This window comes from Microtus ochrogaster, chromosome 6 (assembly GCF_000317375.1).
Source record: "Microtus ochrogaster isolate Prairie Vole_2 chromosome 6, MicOch1.0, whole genome shotgun sequence".
Taxonomy (NCBI): Eukaryota; Metazoa; Chordata; class Mammalia; order Rodentia; family Cricetidae; genus Microtus; species Microtus ochrogaster.
Genome location: NC_022013.1, coordinates 67,921,911 through 67,930,725, shown reverse-complemented (window position 1 = coordinate 67,930,725; position 8,815 = coordinate 67,921,911).

Here is an 8,815-nt window from a genome sequence, read left to right as displayed (position 1 = left end):
ATTGTATAGCAGACCACTGAGATGTGTTCACTTTTATTATTACATATGGTACCTTTTGGATAATGTGTCCTTATTTGTCTGGACTATAGTCCTTGGCAACGAACATTCTATTTTCTGCTCCTACAAGTTTGACCATCCTAGAAGCATTGCGTACAAATGCCATATATCCCATGTACTTCTGTTACCGATGTAACTTATTTAACATGGTGACTTCAGGGTCATCCATTTTGTCAGAGTGAAGACCTGCCTCTTCTGCTAGCACTGAATAATATTCCATCACCTTTCTATGTGTGGTCAGTGTATGCACTCACCCACTGGTGAATATTTGTTTGTTATTGAAGTGGGAGCGTTTCTTGTATTTTAGATATTAATCATTTTCATTTTTGCAAATATTTCTTCCACTATATACATTTTCTTTTCATTGTATTGATTGTTTCATTGGCCATGCAGAAGCTATCAGTCTGATGTTTTCCTTTGTGCTTCTAGGGTCAAACCAGGAAACAATTACTACAATCCATGTCAAGAAACTTTCTCAAACATTTTAATTTATGAGTTGTATAGGTTCAGCCCTAAATCTGCGATCCATTCAGAGTTGATATAAGATATGGGTATAATTTTATTTTTTCATTTGAGTTTCATTTTCCTGGCATCATATATGAGAACCACTGCTTCTTTTCCATCTTGTGTTCTTGGCATTCTTCTTGAAGGTTACTCAATGATAAACATTCAGGTTTATTTTTGGGATATGTATTCTGCATCATTGAACTCAATGCCTGTTTTTATTCATTTTCTGGCCTTTATTCCTATTCTCTGATCCAGGTACTACCAGAGGCATCCTTCTCAACCTCAAAGCTGTAGGAAAATGTCTGTGTTCCTGAGCCCAATTATTCTGATAGTGGACTAATTGTGGACCAGCCTGCTGTTCTATCTCAATCTTATCTCAGGATCCAAACACTTGCTGTTCCTGGATTCACACGAAGTTTAATGCTTCTGGCTCTCCAGAGGATACTTTTTGTCTGAAACATTTTTCTATTTATAGTCGACATTTGAAGATGCCTATCTTTCATAATAGTGCAAGACTCATACCCCTGAAGGCAAACAGCTGACCTTCATTGTACTCTCAACCAACTAGACTGGTCGCTAAGTGATACATACACCCATGTAGTGCCTTACTGGTTTTCTTGTGTTGCTCTGTCCCAACCAGACTGCATTCACCTTAATTTGTATAATTTGTTTGTCTCTGTTTTATTGGTTAGAAACAAAATTAAGGTGAGATTATAGTGATGAGGGCGGCTCCTAAGCTATGACTGATGCACTTACATAAAGATCAAAACATGGACACAAACACATAATAAGTATGTAATTTATAACAAGTAATTTCTGGATTTCAGGGCTACAGGCAAAAAATAAATCCAAATATCTATAAAAATGGGAAAGAAGATGAAGACAAAAGTATTCTTAATTGTGCACAATTTCTGTGTATGAACCCTTTGTTTTATGTGTGCAAATGCATTTCATAGTGTGGTCTTCGAGTTATGTACAAGGAAAGGGAGCATAGTCCTGAGCCCTGCGATACACCCCAGTGATCTTAACACATGAAGAATTAAGCATAGCTTTTCTTTTAAAATCCTATTTCCTTTCTCGGAGATGACGCCATATGGGGTTATTCAAATCTGAGAATTGAGGAGAATTCTGGGAGGGCTAGGATATCTCAGGGCTATGCAGGTGAATATACCCAGTGGTCCAGACTGATTTGAAAAGCTGAGATATCAACTTCCCCTTAAGAAAGGGAGTGATGGAGAGGAGAGCTAACAGGCCATTACAGGCAGTGGCTGACGAGAGAACATTCAGGGAAGCAGTGAGGGATGTAGCCAGATGTCCTGAAGGACACCTAGTTCTGGCTTAGAACAGGAAGAGCTGACCATGAAGGGATCTGTTCTGAGTCACAGTCTTAGGTGCTAATCTTGGTGAGACCTTGTAACTTCTACAAGAAAAGAAGCTTGGGGGAGGAAACTGACTTGTTCAGGGTCATACAGTAAACTCACGGCAGTCATGAGAAGATTCCCCGCAGTCCTAAGCCAGATTCCTCCCAGGGTTCTGCTGTGTCTTTAACTAACCCATTGTGTTCTCTGACAAGATACAGTTTTAGAGGGCATGGAACCACCTCACAAGCCACCTCCCAAAGGCAACATTTATGCTTAGATGGTAGCTCTGGAGACTAGAAAAAAAAACAAGGACACTCCAAAGACACTAGCGAGTGGCAATGTACTAATTTCAGACTATCAGGATAATAACTTAAGCTTCTAATTTCCCCCAGTAGCCCACTTCTTTAGGAAAGAGGAAATACTTTGAGCTCATTTCATGTGGCTGGCGAGAGCTGACTATCAAGACCCGGCATGTTTATTCCTTCGGATTCAGCTGGGTGACATGTACTATTCAAATTGACGCTACCACGATTCTCTTTATTATCTACAAACCTTACAAAGCTTGCGCAAGCTATTTATCCTGTTTTGGAGACATTTCACTCATAGCAATACCAACAGAAACAAGAAGACAGAGTGCCCCTGAGACAATGATCCTAGAAAGCAGCTGTTAGTCTAATGCAGAGGAACTTGACGTATCTAAGGAGAAAATGTTGACTAGCTAATTGTACATTGAATTTTACTTTCTAAAACGATATATTGTGACCTTTTCATTCCTGAACACAATGAGCCATGATCACCCACAGGAGACCTGTAGAAAGAAGACTGAGCCTGCCTGGATAGCGTCACGGATGGCAGAGGAGCTCACAAGGCCCCAGCCTTCCCTAAAGATCGATAAGCAATGAATGGTTGTGGGAACAAGAGCGTTTTCTCCGGTGGTGTAGCCACTGGTACGTTGCTCATGCTTCAGGAAATAATTCCTCACTCATACCCTTGGAAGCAATCCTAGTGAAGCTCATTGGGCCACTGACCTCAAAAGACATAAAAATAAGAAGGTGGCAGTTGGTAAAGGAAGGGGATGAACAGGAGTCAGTGGCAGGCAAGAACTAGTAATGGGGGTGAATATGACCCCAAAACCTGTATGAAATGTCATAGTTCATCATATATAAATCTATTATAATTAATATGTGCTGATAGAATGCCCAAGGTAACATTTTAAAAAGATGTGTTGAGGGGCTGGATCAATGATTCAGTGGCTAAGAGTGCTCTTGCCACACTGGGTGTCTCACAACCACCTGGAATCCCAGTTCCAAGGATCCAGCATCACCTTCTGGCCTCCCTAGCTAGGTACCTGCACTTATGATTATATGATCATATAATCAGACACACATCCATACTAATAACATAAGTGAACAACTTTTTAAGTAAGAACAACCAAACAGATATAAAGAAAGTTGGTTGTGATGGTGTGTGCCCATAATGCCAATATTCAGGAGGATTGCTCTGAGTTTGACAGCAACCTGGGGCTAAACAACAAGAATCAGGCCAATCAGAGCCACATAATGTGACACTGTCAAAATAGAGAAAGAAAAATGAAAAAAAGAAGGAATAAGAGAAAGAAAGAAAGAAAGAAAGAAAGAAAGAAAGGAAGGAAGGAAGGAAGGAAGAGAGAAAGAGAAGAAAGTCCTAACTACCAACACCTGAACATAGCCTTATTTGGATATAAGGTCTTTATTGGCATAGTTATATCAAGATGATATCAGACTAAATTAGGATGACTTTTCCATTGATATGACTGGTGCGCATATAAGAAGAGAGATAAGTGGACTCAGGAGTTTAGATGGAGAGAGTCATGTGACAGTAGAGACAGAGATTGGAGTGATTTGCCCTTAAACTAAAGAATGGCAAAGACTTTGGCAATGATCCACCCCTTGAGACTTCCCAATGAGGATGACCCATTGATTTCTGACTTCCAGTATGTACAGTCATGAATAAATCAGTATCTGTAGTTGTAAGGCATCTGGTCTATATCTTGTAGCAATATATTCAGGTATAATTTGAGTTTGTTCCCACAGTTCCATATGCTGAAAGTTTGGTTCCCAAAGTGAACTTATTGAGGCCATAGAGCCATTAAGAAGGGTACCCAGGGTGAAGGTTAGGATATTGTAAATGCTCTCCTCAGAAGAGATTCACACTCTTCTCCTAGAGTGGGTTGGATCTTGCAAGAGTGGGTGACTTACAAAGAATGGATTTTCATAAAGAGAAATGGCCTGAGATCTCTGCCAGTTTGGGCTTCCTTTCTTTCCATGTAATCTCCTCCCAAATGTTCCTATCACTGTAACTTCATCTGTCTGCCAGAGGCCTTCCAGAGCCCAGCTCAGGCCAGTTGCCAGGACGACGATTCCTTAGAACTGTCAGCTAAACCTTGGACATTTGTTATAGCGATGTGAAGCACACTAAAATGGAGTTCTAGGAGGCGAGCATTTCAACTTGCCCTTACGAGATGTTACTAGACGGTGTGCTGTGTCTGTCAGTCTCGCACGAACTAGAGCGGCTTAGCCAAAGGGGACCTCAACTGAGGAACTTCCTACGTCAGACTGGACTGTGGACATCTATGGGGACATTTCCTTGATTGATGATTGATGTGGAAGAGCCCAGCCCACTGTGGGTAGTGCCACCTCTGGGAAGGTCATCTTGGCCTGAGTGACATACAGCTGAGCCATGGGGAACAAAACAGTTAGAAGCACTTCTCCATAGCCTCTGCTTCAGTTCCTGCCTCCAGGTTCCTGCTTTGGCCTCCATTGATGAGGAACTATAACCCATAGGTCAAGTAAACACTTTCTTCCCCAGGTTGCTTTGGGTAGGTTTTTATGACAGCAGCAGAGAAGCAAAGGAAGACAGACAGGGTTTAAGACCTGGTCATTAGGTTAGGACAATCATCCCTCTATTCGTAGGAAACTGAAAAACCAGTGCTTCGGGCTCCCTGTCACCTAGGAGACAAAAGGAGAGCTTCACGTGGCCTTTTGGAAAGTTGACGCCTGTTTATCTGCTCAGCTTCTTATGGCTGCACCATTTTGCTTCAGACCCTAAGAACCACTCATATTCCCAGCATGCTTTTCACCATCTTCAAGGCACATGTTACACTGTTCACACCTGGAACATCTGGCTTATCCCGTGTCCACCCGGAGAGCATTGTTTACGCTTCACGTCTCAGCTCGAGCATCACAGCTTTTGTGAAGGCAAATTTCCCTGGCTCCCTCCAAGTTCACCATGTCTTGTGTGGACACTGCCAGGTCATCATATCTTGTGGAACAGTTCTCACCTGCTTCGCCCCTCAAATGACGGAAAATATCCAGTCCCTCCTGGGAACGATCCTGAGTTCGAGGCTGTCCTTTCTGCGTGAGGCCTGGGAAGAGATCAATGAGCTAAATTCCAAACAAAGTATTACTTACATTGAGAAACCACAGGTTTTGTCTTCATGATGAACAGCATTGATACTTTGGGCAGCAGAGTTCGTTGTTGTGGGGACAGTTTGTGTGGTCACCTTTAACTTAAAAACAACTGTTCTGGGCAGGTGAGTTCCTTTTTGTGGAGACCATTATGTCAACTGTAGGATGGTTAGTAGAATCTTGGTCTTGACCCACGAGAGACAAGTTGTAGAGTCCTGGCTGCGACAACCAAAAAAAAATGGCTCCAGAAATTGCTCAATGAGCTCCCCCTCGGGGGGGGGGGCACAAAAGACCTTGGATGGGAGTAACCGACATAAAGACAGCAGGCTAAAGCAGGACTGAGGCTGTGAGCTATTGGTCACCTCATATCAAAATGCAAAATACTTGCCCTCTTCAGTCAGACAGTGTGGGGTTGTGTAGAATGAAGACATTGAGCTCAGCTGGCACTGAGTTCATATTCTGACTCTGCTAGTTAACAGCCATGGGATTCTGTGATTTGGTTTTAATGTGGATGAGTCTCAGTTTCTCATGTGTGCTGTGAGGATGAGGCAAATGAGCAAGTACCCCAAGACCTGACTAAACCCTGGCACATAGCTCACTTCTCCTTTCCCACTGTGTTGCGGGGGGTGAGGGGTACACAAAAACTAAAGCCCAGGAAGTTTGAAAGCTGGGGACATTCTCCCAGTATGAATAAGCAATTGAACAGGAGAGCTCTGCTTTCCGGGGCAGAGTGGGTAGAACAGGTTATTGGGTGGGAAGGGTGCCAGGCATTAGAAACAGAAGCAGAAGACCTCTAGGGAGCCTTGGGAACTGACAGTGTGTGTCAGAGCTGGAATAAGCAACACCGGGATATGTTTCAGTATAATTTAAAAAGCAAAAAGATGTAAAGGTATAGCAAACACTGTTCTCACGATACATACTCAGAGCCCCGGACAGACGCAGTTGGAGGGTGTATACATCTTGCAGTCCCCCATATTCTTATTTTGTGGGACATGTGCTTGAGTGGGAGACTGCCATATGGTACAAGTTGGTAAAGGAGTTTGGAGGGCCCTGCTCTGGTGAGACCCACATGACACACACATACACGCACACACGCACACACCAGCTAGAATTGCCTTATTAGGGAACCTGTGAGCACTGGGCACAATAAAATGGTAATCACTGGAAAATGACTGCATCAAACACAGACTCTCTGCTCTACTTACCTAATTACTCTGCCCTTGAGATATTTTTGTTTGAAGCCACTAAGAGTGGTGTTGCCATAACAACCTGCTGTTGGATGCTGTTTGGTGTCTCCGAGTTGATTAAATCACCCACAGTCCTCATCAGTGATGCTCTAGTGGTATAATTTCTAAAAACCAGGTCCTTTTTTCCTCTTGATCTTCCTGTCATGTCGAGATGAAGCTGGGTGGCCTCTGTCTGTGTAAGGTCTCACTGTGTGTCGCTAGCTAAGAGGCTGCAGAGACCATATTTCAGAACGACGCTGTGTTTTCCTGGAAGGAGCCTTGGAACTGGAGTCAGAAGATTGGGGCCTTCATATCCCCAACTGAGAGATTCTAACAAGGCCCTTTCTTGATATCCCTGAGACTCAGTCTTCTCACCTGAAAAACAGGCTCGAGGTTGTTTCCTTTCTCCCCTCCAGCCTCCTCATGATGTAGGGACTGCATGAGACTGTCTATCGGGAGCTCATGGGCACTGGGGTACAGCAGTGTGGAGAAGGAAGACTTTGTGAGCCCCTGAGGCATGGCCCTGGTGTGTGTCCTGTTCATGGGGGTTTATAAAGGTCGTCTGCATGGAGTCAATACAATCCAGATCTTGGTTATGCTATAGACAGAATTCTGATCTATAGAGTAGCATTTCTTATATAGAATTCCCAGCTTCATATGATTATATTATTGTCCTGAGAGGATGCCTCTTCTAGCTCTGGGTTTGTGAAATGAATCAGGCCAGACTCTGATATTGGAATTCAGATATGGGCTTCTGCCTTACCTTGAGCATACCGCCTCCCTTTTCTATGGAGTCACATTACGTAGGTCTGTGTTGTAGATTATTCTGTCTTTACAAAAGCTATGATTCTTAGCACTACATTTTACCTAGATCAGGAGCCCCACAAAAAGTAGCTAATAATGATCATGGCCACATTTTCCCAATTACCTGAAATTTAAAATAGAAAAAAAAATAGGTTCAAGATGTGTTATCCAAAATTTTTCTAAAGTGCATTAGTCCACTGACTAACGCGGAGGAAGGGTAGAAAGCACAGTTTAGTGACTCAGCAGTGCAAGGCAGCATTGGAGGGACACGAGCCTCATTTCTTGGGGAGGAAGTAGGGTTCTTGGGAGATGGTAGAAGGGCTAGGGTACAGCTTGGGCCAATGTAATGCTGGCTTTAGATCCTGATCTAGAAGATTACAAAACAACTAGATTTCTATTGTAAGCATTTCTCCTATGAGCTTTCTCCCCCTCAAAAGTTAACAATATAACAAAGAGCAAACGCTAATAACGTCTCGCAATATAGGCTGTAGCCACTTTCTGTCCCCCCTTCTGGACATCAGGCACACTCAGTCCTACCTGGCTTGTGTGTGTCCAAAGAAAGCAACCCCTATACCTCATACTATCAGGTTTAGGACAAACTTAAAGAGTATCCTGAGGCATGATGTCAGTGTTTGTCGGTTTATTCTAGATCTACCTGGCTTCTACCTCCTCCTCCTGGGACAGGGGCCTCTACGCTGCCTATTTTGTCTACTTAAGACTGGAAAGAGACACTAGCGGGTGAGTCAGGCCCTCTACCCCTTCCTCACACAGCCTTTCAGAGTGCTGTTCCCAAATCAGTAGTTCTCCATCTTGCCTCAGAGAAAACGAGAAGATAGCACACCGGGGAGAAAACAGCAAGGCTTTTGAGACAGCTGAGCATCTAGGAAGGATGCCAGTGTAGTAAGCTTCAGCATTCCAGAAGATGTAGATCAAGTGGGTAAGAGAGAGTAGAATTTCACACAGGCAATTATCAGTTATTAGCTGGATAATGGTTCACATTGGAATTGGTGTTTAGTAATGCTTGCTTGGCTTCCTGGGGGTGCCTGAAAATGGTACCTTAAGGACCCTGGATTCATTCAAGTTACATCCTGATTCTTGACAACTTAGTCATTCATCAAGGCCTGCTTCAAATGACACATTCTGCAAAATTCTTTCTGGTTCTTTCTAAACGTATGCCAGTCCAACACCTCGCTCTTCCCATCTCTCTTCCCATTTAACTCTTGCTAAGCACGCTGTGCCTCTCCAGAGACTCTCATCCGACACCAGTTTGTATTGTGTTGTTCAGCCTTCTTGTCGCTTCTCCCTGGAACAAGACTGTAAAGAGATTCAGAGGGTAGATGACCAATAACTCACCTGTGCAGTCTATCCTGCTGAACCAAAGGTTGCTAAAGCGAGAAAAGGTAAACGGTGTCTC